Source organism: Dipodomys ordii, unplaced genomic scaffold (assembly GCF_000151885.1).
Source record: "Dipodomys ordii isolate 6190 unplaced genomic scaffold, Dord_2.0 Scaffold33, whole genome shotgun sequence".
Classification (NCBI taxonomy): Eukaryota; Metazoa; Chordata; class Mammalia; order Rodentia; family Heteromyidae; genus Dipodomys; species Dipodomys ordii.
The window spans coordinates 6,018,655-6,034,052 of NW_012267249.1; the positions used below are offsets into that span (position 1 = coordinate 6,018,655).

General features: G+C 45.2%; 1 protein-coding gene across 1 annotated transcript in view; it reads left to right on the forward strand.

Moving 5' to 3' along the window:
* Nucleotides 1-15,398, forward strand: part of Rnf220 (ring finger protein 220) — a 230,974-nt gene that overhangs the window by 154,081 nt on the left and 61,495 nt on the right. The window lies entirely within an intron of this gene.

Consider the following 15,398-nt stretch of genomic DNA (forward strand, 5'->3'; position numbering starts at 1 on the left):
GATGGGCTCCAGTGTAAACCGGATTTGCCTTGTAAACAGCTGAGCAGCTGGGCTCCATCTTGGCAGGGGAGCCCCAGCAACAACCCAGCAGGACAGCCTCAGCCCAGCAGGGCATTGTCCAAAGAAAAAGGGGGGAAAAAAGCTGAGTAAACAAAGAGGGCCAGCCAGTTTTTCAGTCTCTGACTTGTTATTTCAGCCGGACAGTTGCTGCACTGACATGGGGCAGGGTTGGGCTGGGCTCGGCTTAGTTTGGATAATCTGGAGGGGCTCAAGCCTCAATGATCTTCCTTAGTGAATCTCCTCGCTTCTCACCTCATCTCAACTCACTTTGCCTTCTCTACTATAGATTCATTCTAAGAAGGAACCAAGCTGGGAACTGCTAACAAGTGGGGACAAACTCCAGGAGCTGATAAGAGGGTAAAGATTGGGCATTTGCAAGTTTCTGTAAGGGTACAGCCTACATCTATAGCCTATATCTATAGAGGTACAGCCAAGGGGTTATGAGAATACAAAGCAGAGATGATATGGGATACTAAATAGTCGAGATAATTAGAACAACTTTAATCTCAGACACTTCCACTCTAGCTCTGTAATGCAAGGCCATTCTAACCTTACAATAATCATGATTCCCAAATTCCCATGTAGAATCTTAGTACCATTATTCCTATCAGGCTTCAGATCCCACTCATCCCTGGTTACCACTCAAGCCTGCTGCAGCTTTCAGAGAATTTTTAATCTCCAAACTACTGTGTATCTCTTTCCTTCTCTCCTTGCCCTCTGTCATTAGAACCACAAATAAATTCTCCTACTGCTCAACTTCTTGGCTAATATTTCCTCTGCTTCCCAACTTAACTGTATTTCAAATGACTATGAAAAGGCCTCCATTTCTCTGTAGCTCTGTTTCAGAGATCATTCATCCATTCTTCCAAGACTCCAGCTTCATTCTTTCCTATGCCACTACTCCACCTTCATTTAAAATGAAAATCACATTTCCCTTCATACCCTTCATACCCTTCATTTGGCTAGACTGTCCTTTATCTCTTCCTCTGCTGGCTTCTTGATTGTTTTCAAACATGCAGTTGTGTATCAGTCTTTTCTGCCCCATTTCTTTTGAGCGTTTTAGGAGATTACAGGGCCTGCAAAGGGATCTGGTACCTCAGTTTTTTGGTCTTGATTCCTTCAACTTTAGTTACTTTTATCACCACTTAGTTGTCCATCACTACTTCTGGGGCATTTAAAAAATTCTGTGTTCTCAGCACTGGAGATAAGAGTAGTGAACGAAACTCTGCTAGCAAGGAGCTTTTACTATAGAAATGAGAAATAGATTACAAGGTATTTAAGAGGGTAATCAGTGTTATGAAGGGCATAATAGCATGTGAAGATAGAGTCGTGGTAAGAGGGATGGATGACTTTCTATAAAATGATTAAGAAAAGATGCCCTAACATTTGATTTGACCTGAAAGCTCATAGATGACACAGAATCAAATACATAAAAAAAGGCCCAGCCGGACACCAGTGGCTTATGCCTGTAATCCTAGCTACTCAGGAGGCTGAGATCTGGGGATTGAGGTTTTAAGCCAGCAGGGGTAGGAACATTCGTGAGACTCTTATCTCCAATTAACCACCAGAAAACTGGAAGTGGTACTGTGGCTCAAGTGGCAAAGCACTAGCCTTGAGCTGAAGAGCCCAGGGACAGTGCCCATTCCCACAGTTCAAGCCCCATGACTGACAAAAAAAAAAAAGGGCCCATAGGCAGGAAAACTTGGAGAACAGTCAAGGTCCCACTAAGGAAACCAGAGTAATTAGAATATAGCTAGGGGGAGGAGAAGCAGGAAAACAGGAGCCCAGAGCCTTCAAACTGACAAGAAGTACGGTAGTACTCTCAAGTAGCACATGAAGCTACCTCAAGGTGTTTTTTTGTTTTGTTTTGTTTTGGTTTTTTAAATCACTGAGCCAGGTTCCCATGGCTCTCACTCTTGTAATCCTAGCTATTCAGGTGACTGAGATCTGAGGATCATAGTTCAGGAAAGTCCATGAGATTCTTATCACCAATTAACCAGCAAAAAGCTGAAAGTAGGAAGGTGCCCACTTTGGTAACCCAAATTTTAAAATTGAAATTCCTAGTACTTTCCATTTGTAATCCATTTCATTATGACCACAGGCTGTATTCTACATGACTGTATGCTGTAATGCACTATACTATCCATATTATACTATATTTTCTTCCCCACTTTACAGATGAAGACATTGAGGCAGAAAGAGGCTAAGTAGTTTTACTAGTCATTGTTAGTAATTCATTAGCTTTATAGACATATAGCTAGTAAATGGTTGGATTGAGATTCAGATTCAAAGTTTGTGCTTTTTTGTTCTTTCGTTTCTCCACGAGAACATCCTTTACCTTTACAATCTTTGCTGGATTTCTACTCATCCATGACTAAACACAAGAACTATTTCTCCAAGGAACACTAACTTATCATCCTTCCCTGATTATTCTCCCAGGCCCCAACTTTACTGCTATCGATGTCTAAGTAAATAAGTAGGTGCTGATAATATATATACTAGCATTATCAAGGTATCATTCACAAACTACACACTTCCCTGAGAAATTTAAAGTGTACAAGTTAATGTTTTTGTTTGTTTGTTTATGGTGATATTAGAGTATGGTGGTTTGCTAAGCAAGTGTCTACTGCTAAGCCTACCTCTGCCCTTTTTTTGTTGTACTGGTTATTTTTTGACATAGAGTCTTGCTTCTTGCTCAGGCATGTCCCTAGACTATGATCTGCCTATTTTTTACTTCCCATCATAGCTGGGATGACTGGCCCACACCATCATGCCCAACTTCTTTCCACTGAGATGGAGTCTCATAAATTTTTCTCTCTGAGATGGTCTAGAACCAAGTGATCCTTCTGATTTCAGCCTCCCAAGTACTAGGATTATAGACAGAGCCAACAGTACCTGGCTATGATTTTTGGTGGGATTTTTAATGCAAATATATATATGCACGCATATATGAGCATACAAAGGGGGATTTCATTAGGGAAACTAAGCTGAAAAATTATTTGATGGTAAATTGGGAATAAGCTAGTAAGTGCTATACTTACGCCCCACCCCCACCCTGTTCATCTTATCATCCATATCTCAGAATACCTAAGGAGACAAATGGTTCCTCTGGTCAGACTAGTAGTCCATCCACCTAGAGGACCATGGTCAACTTGAGAGTGTAGGAACTGACCCACAGCTCTAGTTACTCCATAGAACAAACCTTGACAGTTTCCCAAAAATGACATGCTCCTATTATTTAGCATCCATGACCTTTACAGCATGCCATCCTTGGGATGGTATAATAACAACTTAGTATTTATTAAGTGCTTACTATAAGCCAAACATTCTTTGTTCTAAATATTTATGTAAAATTATATAATGCTCATTATAATGACTAGAGGTAGGGAAATTATCTGCATATTAAAAATAAAAATAAAAGGTTCCAGGGCTTAACCAAGATCACACACTTATTGAATGGTAGGCCCAAGATTCATACTCAGACTACTAAGGAGTCTGAGTAAACAAAAGCTCTGGAGGCCTGATGGTATTAGCTGTTTCAGCAAGTACTGTTGGCTGGATCGTAATCCCAGCGTAGACTTAGGTCTCAGCTGAGACACCAAGTTCTGGTACTGTGGGGCCTAGGAAGGGAGCGGCTCCATCACTGAACAAGCAGCCACTTACATGTGGGCTTGTTTGCCTGAGTATAAAACCAAGAAGGGGAACAAACTGTATATGTACTTAAAGCTATTTCCTAGGACCTTGGGCCAGTTATGGGCCATTCATGAGTATTGTTTATGTCTTATGTCCCTCTCTCTATGCCATCACTTCTGATAGCCTCCTCTGGATAGGTCTCTACCAAGGTCCTGGCCTGGCTTTGGACCACATCCTGAACAAGTGTTCAAAGAAGAGAGTTATTCTTTCATCTAGTATTAGGATAAAGAAACGGAATCTCAAGAAGGTGAATTCTTCACATGGCTAGTAAAAAAATGAGCTTGGATTTTAAACCTTGAGATTCTTCAGATAGATGTTTTGCCTTTTTCCAACATGACAATAGAAAATGGGCATGATATTCTCTGCAGAATAGAACTGGATGCCTGTTGTTGAGGATTCTTGACATCAGGTTGTACTGGGAATCACTGAATGAACTAGAAGTGGTAAACACAGAGACAACTAGGGAACATTCCTCTGTTTTCAAATTTCCAAAAGGCTGTTGCCTGTCTGAGTTAACATAGACCAATAAATTAAACACAATCAGTCTGGGTAGAATTTCTATGGAAAGGGACTATATAGCTCCAATTGTGAGGGATTTTGTTGGTTTTTGTCTCATACTAGGGCCTCATTCTACCATCTGAGTCATACCTCCAGCCCTGCTTTATTTTTTTGCTGCACAGATTTTTTTTCCCACTGGGATGTCTTCAAACTTGAATGCTTTGTATCTCTGTCTCTCAAGTAGCTAGAATTACAGATGTGACCTGCTGGTGTCTACATTGTGTGTGAGCTTTTTTTTTTTTTTTAATTTGTGTGTGTGAGAGAAAGACAGAGAGACAGAGACACAGAGAGAGAGAGACAGACAGACAGACAGACAGAGAGTGTGTCTGGGGCTTGAACTCAGGGCCTGGCCACTGTCCCTGAATTTTTTTTTTTCCTGTCCTGGGACTTGAACGCTGGACCTGGGCACTGTCCCTAAACAACTTTTTTTTGTTGTTGTTGGTCCTGGGGCTTGAACTCTGGGCCTGAGCGCAGTCCCTCAGCTCTTCAACTCAAGGCTAGCGCTCTACCACTTGAGCCACAGCACCACTTCCAGCTTTTTTCTTTTTTCTTATGTGGTGCTGAGGAATCGAACCCAGGGCCTCATGCATGCAAGGCAAGCGCTCTACCACTGAGCCACCTTCCCAGCCCGAGACTTTTTTTTCTTAAGGCTAGCACTTACCACTTGAGCCATAGCACCACTTCTGGCTTTTTCTGAGTAGTTTATTGAAGACAGGAGACTCACAGACTTTCCTATAGGGGCGGGCTTCAAACTAGGATCCTCAGATCTCAGCCTCCTGGGTTGCTAGGATTACAGGCATGAGCCACTAACGCTCAGTTGTGTGTGAGTGTTTTAAATAGCCAAAGCTCACTGGAGCAGTGATACTGTTTAGACATGCCTAAAACCTCCTGGCCATAGAGATGCTTAGGCAGGCTACTTGTCAGGAAAGTGGCAGAGACGGCCTGTAATGTGAGACCTTTTGAAATTTCCAACAGGTAATCTAAGATTCTGGGTTCTATTGGCCTTCAGAACTCTGGAAGGTTCTGAGCTTCATACCTCCCACCTGGCCTGTTCTTTATGGTTGTACCTTTCCTTCCCAAAGTATCTAACACTTCCCTAGGAGACTGAAGAAACCAGCATGTCTGGTAGCTATGTCTAGCCCTCTCCACTTGCTGGGTGACTACCTTCTCATGGTCTTGTTTTTCCCTTCATGTTAGTAGGCCTTCCTAGATCAGAACATGTAGTGAGGACCAGAGTCTGGCCCAGGAGAACCTTGTGGGAGAAAGGCAAGCTGAGGTCTAAGCCAATCCCTTGCTGAAGGAGAGCCTGTCTGCTGCGAGGAGCTAAGGTTCATTTGATGACATCTTCATTAGGATTTTCCTCTCGTCATACACACTGTGCACCACACTCACACACATATATAACTATTGGAAAAACGATTTTAATACCCATGGCACATTGTCCTTGTGTGATATAAAATCCAATGACATGTGGCATTTGGAAAAGGTCACTTCTCCCATCAGGATTCATTAGCCTGTTTCAGCCTCTACGCCTGCAGGATGGGTCCCAGCTGCTTGTCCCCTAGAGTGGGGCCAGCTGGACAGGTGGAGCGCACAGGGACCCTCCCTCGAGAGCAAAAGGCCTCCCCAGGGTACTGGCAGGGCAATCTGTGCTTTGGCCAAGCTCCTTCGTACACATGCCTGAGAAGGAAGGAGAGGAAGCATCCAGAGGAAATGAATCCTCTGGCAGGGCAACTGTGGCTTTCAGGTCTTAGGGCACTAGAAAGGGAAAGACAGAACCAGAGCCTCAGTATTTTTCCAGAGTGTCATCCTTGGGGCTGAGGGAAGGATTGCTGAAGGGCCAGGATGTCGATTCTATGAAGAGGTCAAGGATATGAGAAAGACAGAAGCCTGGCAGGCCATGTAACAGCATCAGAGGACTGACTAGCATCTGGGCTCCCTACTTCCTCCTCTTGGGCCCAAGGTTGGTCTTCTTGCTCTAGTCATGTAGGAAAATGGACCCCATGATTTTTTATTGATTTATTTATTTTGTCAGTCATGGGTCTTGAACTCTGGGCCTGGGCACTATCCCTGAGCTCTTCAGCTCAAGGTGAGCACTCTACCACTTGAGCCACAGCACTACTTCTGGTCTTCAGGTGGTTAATTGGAGATAAGAGCCTCACAGACTTTCCTGCCTGGGCTCAGAGCTCAACCTCCTAAGTAGTTAGGATTACCTGTGTGAGCCACCAGCACCTATCTTCCACTCATGTTCTTTAGGCACTTGAGTTTCACCCTGAGATAAGAAGTAGCAGTGCCTACCAACCAGGCACCTGGGAACAGGCAACATCTGTCAGTGCTGGTGCTGGTGTGGTTAAGAGACAAGACAGCCAGGAGCTGGTGGCTCATACCTGTAATCTTAGCTTCTCAGGAGGCTGAGATCTGAGGATCGTGGTTTGAAGCCAGCCCAGGCAGGAAAGTCTGTGAGACTTTTATCTCCAATAAAAACCTCCTCAGAAACTGGGCGCCGGTGGCTCACACCTGTAATCCTAGCTACTGAGGAGGCTGAGATTTGAGGATCATAGTTCAAAGACAGCCTGGGCAGAAAAGTCCGTGAGCCTCTTATCTTCAATTAACCACTAGAAAATCAGAAGTGGCACTATGGCTCAAGCAGTAGAGTGCTCACCTTGAGCTGAAGAGTGCAGGGATAGCACCCGAGCCCAGAGTTCAAGATCCATGACAAAAAAAAAAAAAACCTGCTCAGAAAAAGGCAGAGGTGGCACTGTGGTAGAGTGCTAGCCTTGAGCACTAAGAAGCTCAGGGACAGCACCCAGGCACTGAGTTCAAGCTCCAGGACCAGCAAAAGAAAAAAAGACAAGCCAGCCAGCCAAGCACCGCTGTTCATGTCTCTTCCCAATTCTGTGTGTGGCCTCTGCTAGCTTTGGCATCTGAAGGAAACACTTTGAGACTTTTCCTCTTTTGCCAGCTAAGTGGGAGTAGCATCTGCTCAAGGTCCTTGGGTCTGGTCTTGTTGGATGGGACTTACTAGTAGAGCTCACACGTTTACAAGTCCCTTTTACATGTCTGCCCTTACCACAGCAAGGAGACTAAGGAGTATGTAACTGAGGCAAGGTAACAGGAGAGAGAGAGGAGCCAGAAGCCAAGTAAATAAGGGTTCAGGAAGGGCGTGGCGCATGATGCTAGGTGCTGCCACTAGCACATGAGGATTTCTGAGACTTACCCAGGTGAACAGACACAATGGAAGTCATTGGCAATCCTGGCAAGAGAACTTTCAAGAAAGGGTAGGAGGGAAGGAAGAGAAAATGATGAGTATTGATGACTCTTTTGTGGAGTTTTGCTCCTCTCCCAGGAGCAGATATGTACATTTATACAAAGATTCATTCATTCGCTTGAGAAACATTTATTGGGGCCCTAATCTCCACACGGCTCTGTGCCAGGAGCTGTATCCCCAAAGTGAGGGGCACACTCCTTGCCTTTGGCACCTTACAGAATGATTTATGAACAAATAAAACAGAGCTTCAGCTCTCCCACTGACAATCTGAGCTTCATTTTCATAACTGTTCAAACTGTGGTCCTAGGAAGCACTGCCTTGTCTGTTTAAGGAACTCAGAGTGTCCCAAATTCCAAAGCTGGGTGCCAGTTCTAAATGTTTTGACCTATCATATTCCCATATGGTCCCACTTGGTTCTGATTTTTTATTTATAACATGTAGACATTGCCAGACACTGGGGGCTCACACCTGTAATTCTAGCTACTCCAGAAACAGATCTGAGGATTGAAGTTTGAAGTCAGACAGGGCAGAAAAGTCCATGAGACTTTTATCGCCAATTAACACCCCCTCCAAAACACACACACACACACACACACCAGAAGTAGAGATGCAGCCCAAGTAGTAGAGTGCCAGCCTTAAGGGGAAAAGCCAAGCGAGAGCTTAAGACCCTGAGTTCAAGACCCAGTACTGGCAGAAAAGAAAGGCAGGAAGGCAGGAAAGAAATTAAAGAAAGAAAAAAAAAAGGAAGGAAGGAAGGGAGAAAAAGAGAAAAAGAAAAAAAGGAAGTGAGGGAGAGAGGAAGGGAAAAAAGAAAGGGAAGGGATAGGTAAAAAATAGAAAGGAAAGAAAAGGTAGACAATGTCAGCATGTGAAAGTCTCCTGCAAGTGTATTCTTCCAGTGAGAAGCTTTATTCAAAATTTGGTCCCCATTAGAGAAGCCGTTTAGCACCTCCTTCCTCTGTGCTTTCAGGGTGACTTGCATACCCTTCCTTTCCCACACTCTTGTAACGTATTTTAGAGTGTGTGTCTCACTCCAAATTGTGTCTCATAGAGGGCCTGGCAGGCAGTCTAATTTTTCAATAAGGATTTATTGAAGTTCTGAATGAATGGGTAAATGGTAGGGGACATAGATGAGCAAACAGCAAATTATGATTTAAGACTAAATGAAATAATTAGCGTTCAAAACTCACTGCTAATTTCTTTGCATGCATTACACCTCATCTTCTCACAGCTACGCTGAGATAGAAATACCACCTGTCCCTTGCAGATGAGGAAATAAAGGCTCAGAGAGATTAAGTCACTTGACTGAAAACTAAAAGTCTTGAAGATCTTGAAATGGGGGGAGGGGGTGGCTGCAAGGGCCAGAGGAGGAACGGTGTTCTAACTGGACCAGCCCTCACTCTAACTTATCAAGAAGGTCACAGGAAGTGTCCTTTGGCCCTTGGATTGTCCCTCCTTTCATCCACTCAATTTAGAACCTAGATAATTGGCCATGAACCCACCACTTAAGTCTCCCCTCCTTCACCAGATCAGCCAAGCCAGGCTAGGCCAGCCATAGCAGCCCAGCCACCAGGGAAGGAGCTGAGAGTGGTTCATTCCTCTTTTACAGCCCTTGTCAAATTCCAAAGCAAGTCATAAATTCATTAACCTCGTTGGGATTAAGCTGTACAGCTTACTTAGCACCATAAACAAGATCATTGGGATGTTGATTTTCCCTCTTTTATTGCTTCACTCAAGGAAAGCTTAGCTGGCTGGAACTCTGGAAATAAGGCTTGGCTCCCCCCAAGTCTGTCATGATGCTGGGGAAATCACAGCTGCTACTGGCGGTAGTTCTGATAACAGGCAGGATTGGGGCTTAGCACTCAGGTATGTGAAGTCTGAGAATCACTCCACTGGCTTTTCTTGGCACCACTAGAAGTAGCATTTCTAATTCAGTCCCAAAACTGCTCTTGGTTTAGGCACCTAGCACCTTAGGAAGAAGTGGAGGAGGAAAGAAACTCATACACCTACCCTACAGGTAAAGATGGTCTTGAGATGGCATTACCCTTCTTTCTCCGAGCTCCATCAGCCCCTTGGAGTTTCCTCCAGCTCAGCTCTTCCCTCCGGGTTACAAACAGGGCAGAGATTGTTCCCTCCTTGAATCATTTTCTGGGTCTCCCTAGAGCCTATCTGTTCCTCTCCTGGAGCTCCAGCACTTTTCCATACTCCAAACAGCAAATGACCCTATAATCATATCCAGCCCCTGGGTCCCAAAGGCAACCCTTTCTCTCCTCCCCTTAAGTTATGGGATGGACTGTCCATTTGAGGTCTGACCACACCATGAAGCCATGGTAGCTTGTTCTCCACTTCGACCTTGACTCTGCTTTTGCCAAAGTCAGTAACTGCAGCAAACTATTGAGTCTAATGGGGGCATATTAGTCATTAATCTGTGCCCTTTTTTGCAACAGATACTCAGTGGGTTCCTACATGCTCATGACACAATAGTAAGCCAAAGAAAACAAAACTGAGATCTGAGTGAAAGGTCTCCTACATACAGTTTCTGCCAGCCTTCCTGGGCACACGCCTTATCTCTGCCACTTACTAAGTTTTGTGATCTCAAGTAAACTCCTTTCATCTTCTGTCTAGTTTTTTTTTTTTTTGGTCCGGTCGTGGGGCCTGAACTGTAGGCCTGGGCGCTGTCCCTCAGCTCTTCAGCTTAAGGCTAGCGCTCTACCCCTTGAGCCACAGCACCACTTCCAGCTTTTTTCTTTTTGCTTATGTGGTGCTGAGGAATTGAACCCAGGGCCTCATGCATGCAAGGCAAGTGCTCTACCACTGAGCCACCTTCCCAGCCCTCTCTGTCTAGTTTTTAAGCTCCAAAACTGGATTCTTTTCTGGACTTGGTGGCTCATGCCTATAATCCCAGCTACTCAGGAAGCAGAGATGGGGAAATCAAGGTCTAAGGTCAGTCCAGGTAAAAAGTTAGTGAATCCCCATTTTAATCAATAACCTTGGTTGTTGAAAGTGATGCATGCCTGTGGTCCCAGCTATGTGAGAGGTACAAGTAGAAAGATCATGGTCCCAAGCAAAAGTAAAAAACCTTATCTGTAACTCAGCAAGTGCAAGACCCTGAGTTCAAACCCACAAATAAATGAATCAATCAATCAATCAATGGAAGTCATAGTATTGTTGTGAAGTTTGTGATAATGTTGAAGTAAATCATAAAAGTTAGCATATAGTGGATATTTACTTCAAGTAACTTGGCTAATATGGCACAGCTGGGATGCAGGAGGGCCAGCTGCAGACCCAAACCTTCCTGTTCCACAACTTTCCCTCCCTGGGGCATCTCTGTTCTTATAGCTTCTCACATCTACCCTCCCTACCCTGGGCTCTGTGAGTATTATAAATGGTAGTTATTTGGGCTGGGGAGGTAGCTCTGTGGAGCAGTGTCCATGTAGCAGGTGCTAGGCCCTGGATTCAGTTTCTAATATGGTAGGATGAGGGTTAAGAGAAACAATGATGGTTTCCTGGAGAATATTTGCTCAACATATTAATTAATGTGGCTCTGTGTTTGGGGAAGCTACAAGAGGTTTTTGACGGGTAAGACTCCATTTTAAAGAGAAGATAATTACTTCCAACTTCAGCATGTGTCATTTGAGAGGGCAGCAGACCTTGGGCAGTTGACAAATCAGGATGGGAGTTCAGGAGAAGTGCCCACTTGGAGGCAGGTCTGGGAATCCTACAGAGTCATGGAAAGTTGAAATCTAAGGTAGTAAGGAAAAAATTCTCTGAATGCAAAGAGCACAAGAATGAGCCTTGAATAAGAGGACTGGGATGAGGAAAAAAGGTACTTTCAAAAGTTACAACCTTTGGGCTGGGAAGGTGGCTCAGTGGTAGAGAGCTTGCCTTGCATGCCTGAGGCCATGGGTTCCATTCCTCAGCACCACATAAGCAAAAAGGAAAAAGCCAGAAGTGGCGCTGTGGCTCAAGTGGTAGAGCGCTAGCCTTGAGCTGAAGAGCTGAGGGACAGCACCTAGGCCCAGAGTTCAAGGCCCCACGACTGGACCCAAAAAAAAAAAAGTTACAACCTTGAAGACAGAGAAGCAGAACACAGAAGAGGAGAGGGAAAATAGCCAGCACGCATGACTCATGTCTGTAATCCTAACTGTTTAGGGAGCTGAGATCTGAGGATCACAGTTCAAAGCCAATCTGGACAAGAAAGTCCATGAATCTCTTATCTCTAACTAACCATCAAAAAGCCAAAATGAGCTGAGTGCTGGTGGTAATCCTTCAGGAGGCTGAAGTCTGAGGACTATAGTTCAAGGCCAGCCTAGCCAGGAAAGTACACGAGACTCTTATTTCCAATTAACCAAAGTAGGTAGAGTACTAGCTTTGTGAGACAAAGCTCAGAGACAGTACCCAGGCCCTGAGTTCAAGCCCCACAACTGACAAAAAAAAGAAAAGAAAAGAAAAAAGACAAAAGTAGAGATGTATCTCAAGCTTGTTCCTTAATGGAAAAAGCTAAGGGTCAGTGTGCCCAGGCCCTGAGTTCAAGTTCTAGTACTGGCATACATAAATACACCCCCCCCACACACACGTACATACAACCCATGGGGGGAGGCGGGGGAAGGGAGGGGAAGGTGGAGAGAAGAATAATCTAGAGTAAAGGAAATGCCTTCAGAGAAGCAGGGGCACCAGAGCTGTTCCCCTTATATGTTCAAATAATCTAAACTGCCAAGTCTTCATTTGCTTCCTGTTCTATAAAATGAGTAATGCTGACTTCAACTGACCTCACGGAATCAGTGCTCAGGATTAGACAAATGCTTGTAAAGCATCTTATGCTCAGTGCTTGCCCACAAATGGCACTCTCTTACTGGAGGTGTGAAATCAGATAGCTCCTGGGCATGAATTGCATTTGTGTCTCTGCCTAGATGCGTGTGTGTGTGTGTGTGTGTGTGTGTGTGTGTACCTGTGCATGCAAAAGAGTTATGTGTGGGCTGGGAATGGGGCACCCTGTGACTCAGCTATTGTGTGTGTCATTGCCTACGGCTGACCCAGGGTTGTAAATCCTGCTTCTATGCCCGCTAGAGTGGACACTTTATAGCCCAAGGTCAGGCCCATGAATCATGAGAGGGGCTTGGCAGGAAGCAATCAGGCAGGGTTGGGTGGAGCTGGGCAGGAGGAGGCCCCAGTATTTGGACCAGTTGGAGGGAAGCCCTGAGCATATGCTCAAATCCTGATCTCCAGAAGCCTGGCTGGTGGCCCCACCCCTCCAGGAAAGCCTCTGCTGTATTTTGAAAGCTGAGTCGAGCTGTTTCAGCTGTCTATTGGAGGATGCCAGTCCTGAACCCAGGGCCTACAGCCTGGTAGACGTGGAGTAGCCTCCCTCCGAGCCTGATGCTTTTATTTCTTCTTTGCCTTTCCAATCTGTCTTAGGGAAAGTGGCCCCAATAAGGCAGCCCTTTCACTCTGAAACCTTTTTATGACTCCAGCCATAATTAACTTGAGTAATAAAATTTTTCAAATCCAAATAGATATAATTAACATTTAATGCCCCTGGTTGGTGCTGGTGGCTAGGCCCATTAAGAGCACAGTATTGATTGAGAAGGTGAGCCAGCTGGGCCTGCTGCTGGGCCAAGGGGCAGAGGTGGTTGGAGCCAGGGCTGCCTATGAGCAGGGCCAGGCTCAGGTGTGAGGAGGTAGCAGGTGGCCAATGCCCACCCCCACATGGAGGATCAGGTCAGGCTATCCAGGCTGGAGCAGACCTCCTTTAAGCCAAGCATCTCTATACCAACCCTCATGCTGCCTGTACTGTACCCAAGGCTTGCCTCCTCCTCTAGAACCTACTAGACTCCCTCTGAAGCAATGCAGTATACGCTCCCTGAGTGGCCCTCTGGCTTTAAAGCATTCTTGCCTACCATTCTTCTTCCTGAACTTACCAGGCTCAGCTGTGTGGTCCAGGTTGAACTCAACCCAGTTAGTCAAAGGAGACACCAACACTCTCCCAGCTACATCTCCCTTAGGTCATTATTTCCCCTAGGCAGCTATAGAGGGATACAATGCAGGGAGCACTTATTTGAATTCAGCCTCTCCATTTCCCTGCTTTGTGACCTAAGGCAACTCACCACATTTCTCTGAGCTCCAGTGTCCTTTTCTGTGAAATAGGGATAACAAGAGTTTATCTATCCAAAGAGAGAAGAACATCAGTCTTAACCTCACATGTCAGAAAAATCAGATCATAGTAATTATTGTTTCCACCAGGTGCTGGTGGCTCATGCCTGTAATCCTTGCTACTCAAGAGGATGAGATCTGAGGATCACAATTCAAAGCCAGCTGCAGGAAAAGACTGTGAGATTCTTATCTACAACTAACCACCAGAAAAAATGGAAATGGAGTTGTGGCTCAAAGTAGTACCATACTAGCCTTGAGCAGAAGAGCTCAAGGACAGCACCCAGGTCCTGAGTTCAAAACCCACAACTGACTGAAAAAATAAAATAAAAAGAACAAGTTTAAGGAAGGCAAGACCCTCAGCCTTGTATCTTGCATTTCTCTTTCTCTCCACATAGTTAGTTTTAATATATATTTATAAACAGCACCTAGGCTGGAAAGTATCAAGGGAAGTTGTCACTGGAAATAAGATGATTCTAAGATCAGACCCCTATACCATAACCCTTCTGGCTTGGAGACAGGGGAAGGAGATTCAGTCATCAGCTGCTTTAAGTTAAAGCTACATGGAGAAGGGGTGCAGTCTTTGGGCCCTGACACAAATGGACACAAAATGCTATAGGAGAAATGGACAACAGTCTTGTGTCCAAGGCAAAACCAGATCTGAGGACAATGGTACTTCCAGGGATGATGGGGTACATTGAGGCCGGTGTGTGTAGCTCTGAGGTAGTGGGGGTGCAGGCCCAGGTAGGGCCTTCTAAGGATTCACTTTCTGTCATAAGCCAGAGCTAGGGAACAGGATTCACATGCCAGAATTCACAGGTGTGGTCCAAGACAATCCCAGTTCATCCACACAGCATATTCCAAGCAGACAGCAGGGGCGACCAGGGTCTGCTGGGCAAGAAAAGACTAGGAAAAGGCTGGGTTCCTTTTTCTCTCCATCTTTGACTCCACAGTCCCATGGAAGTGGAGCACTTCTTGGTAGGATGTGTCTACCTGAACTGGCTTCAAATGATGATCCTCAGATCTCAGCCTCCTGAGTAGCTAGGAGTACAGGTGTGAGTCACTGGTGTCCAGCTAGGGGCTTCCTTTTGATGATCTCTTCCCAATCTTTGGGAGTTCCTCTTCCCTACAGCTCTCATTGCCTAAAGGTGACCATCCATGCCAGGACCCAAACACTTCCTGCTTTAGACCAGGTCTTGCTTTAGCTACTGTCAGTAAAACAGAGATAGTATAAGGACTAAACTGCTTTGTGCTAGGCCAAGGCCTGGTTTATTAGGATGCAGTTAGAGACATGGCCAGGGCGTATTGTCTACAAAGCACTGTTCTAGTCATTAGCTTCAATCCCCTGTCTAAATATTGGGAGGACTCAACCATATGGGGTCCATATGTCCTCCCAGCTCTAAAATGTCTGCAAAACAAAGTCCTAGGGGAGGCCACACTGACTACAACTGCAGGGACCCCTCACTCCTTCCTACCTCCCCACTCCCAGCCTCACTGGCCCAATAGTCCACTTCCTGATCTCTCTGTTGCTTATTCTTCCATACTTCCTTCCCCTTTTTTTTTTTTTTTTTTTGCCAGTCCTGGGCCTTGAAATCAGGAGCTGGGTATTGTCCCTGAGCTTCTTTTGCTCAAGGCTAGCACCCTACCACTTTGGGCTTTTTCTGTGTACGTG